This window comes from Sinocyclocheilus grahami, unplaced genomic scaffold, assembly GCF_001515645.1.
Source record: "Sinocyclocheilus grahami isolate Dianchi unplaced genomic scaffold, SAMN03320097.WGS_v1.1 scaffold577.1, whole genome shotgun sequence".
Classification (NCBI taxonomy): Eukaryota; Metazoa; Chordata; class Actinopteri; order Cypriniformes; family Cyprinidae; genus Sinocyclocheilus; species Sinocyclocheilus grahami.
Genome location: NW_015505756.1, coordinates 292405 through 293951, shown reverse-complemented (window position 1 = coordinate 293951; position 1547 = coordinate 292405). Strand labels below are relative to the sequence as shown.

At 33.4% G+C, this 1547-nt stretch overlaps 1 protein-coding gene across 1 annotated transcript in view; it reads right to left on the bottom strand.

Annotated features, from left to right (window-relative positions):
- The window catches only part of LOC107556725 (serine hydroxymethyltransferase, mitochondrial-like), a 28165-nt gene that overhangs the window by 2267 nt on the left and 24351 nt on the right, over window positions 1-1547 (bottom strand). The window lies entirely within an intron of this gene.

The following is a 1547-nucleotide window of genomic DNA, read 5'->3' as shown; positions in this document are numbered from 1 at the left end:
GCATTCAATCATCATGAACAGCCATTCACAACCCATTCGACTGCTATATCTGACTTTTTTCTTGCAATTCTAACTCTATATTAAAATCAAAACATTTACATGTCAACTGTGAACTAACATGAGCTTTAACATTTTTATTAACTAACATTAACAAAGGTTAATAAATACTGTGCCGTTTAATTTAAGTTTATCGCCACATCAGCTTCACAGGCTATTTCATGGCAAATATTATACATGAGAAAAACAATATAGTAGTACACAATACAAAATACAATAAACTAATTAATAAAAACAAAGTATTGCATATAAAATTCTATAAATACATTTACTTTTGAAAGAAATTGGAAAAGTTTTTCTGGGTCCATCTTATAAAAGAAGCCCTTAAGATAATAAATGCTGTAGAAATATATTTTTTATGGTTACTTTTATAAGTTAAGGCATTAACTTAATGTTAACAAATGAGACCTTATTGTAAAGTGTTGCCAAATTAATTTTATTTCATGCAACAAAAGTTTCTAAATCTTTCTCTCTTCCGAGCAACAATCAATCTCTCTGGATTTTCCCCCCAGATTTGTAAAGTCATAGAAATGCTATCGTGGATATTTTAACAATAGCATTTCTATGCATTTACTAACATTTTTACTCTATTTTAGTAAAGACACGTCAGTTTTGCTGTCTTGAGTTTAACAGCAGTCGGTTTGTCGTCTGTGCGCTCTTGATCCAGGTGAGATTGAGTCATAAACTGATCTGCAGCTGCTTTAGACGCGATGAGAACAGAACTGAAGCACAACAGCAACAACAACATGTGCGTCGATATGAAGTGCTTGCAGGCGTTCAATTAATTTCTGCACATGTCATTCCTGCCGTCGCTCCTGACTCACACTGAAGGCCCGTTTGCACCAAAGCAACAATTATATATAACAACAATAACATCCAGCACACAAAAACATCATTAAAAGTGTTTCAGTGCGATAAAATCCTCAAGACTTCAGGCCGGACAAACATTCGCTCTGCTGCGGTTTTCTTCAATAAAAGTGATTTGGATTCACCTCGAAGCAGCTGATTGGACATAAGAGAGCCTTTCTGTACAACCATAATGAGGAAATTAGCATTAGAAGAAACATTCCTCAGCTCTTTAAATAACCGAGTGTGAATAACAAACATCTCAAACAATTATTAAACTTTTTAAATCACTCTGAGAGTGAAATAACTTCTTATCTGACCAATTACACTTCAGCAATTAAAATTTAATATTCATTTAAATGCATCTGTGTGTGTTTTTCTCCTTATGGTCAAATGAAGACACCGAGTCTCCACTATGCTTCAAGAATTTTGCATCACATATTTTACACTAGACATCAAAGTAGAGATACAATAGCTCAGTGAACAAAAACAGGCTTTCTGCAGGTCAATTCAAGACTATTTAAAGACCAAGTAAAGAAAATGTAAAAAATAAGTTAAAGGGAAAACAATGTCAGTATGCTCTCTAAATGTGAATGTCTAGAGAGCAAAATGAGTTGTGTTTGAAACACTTTAAAGGGGTCATA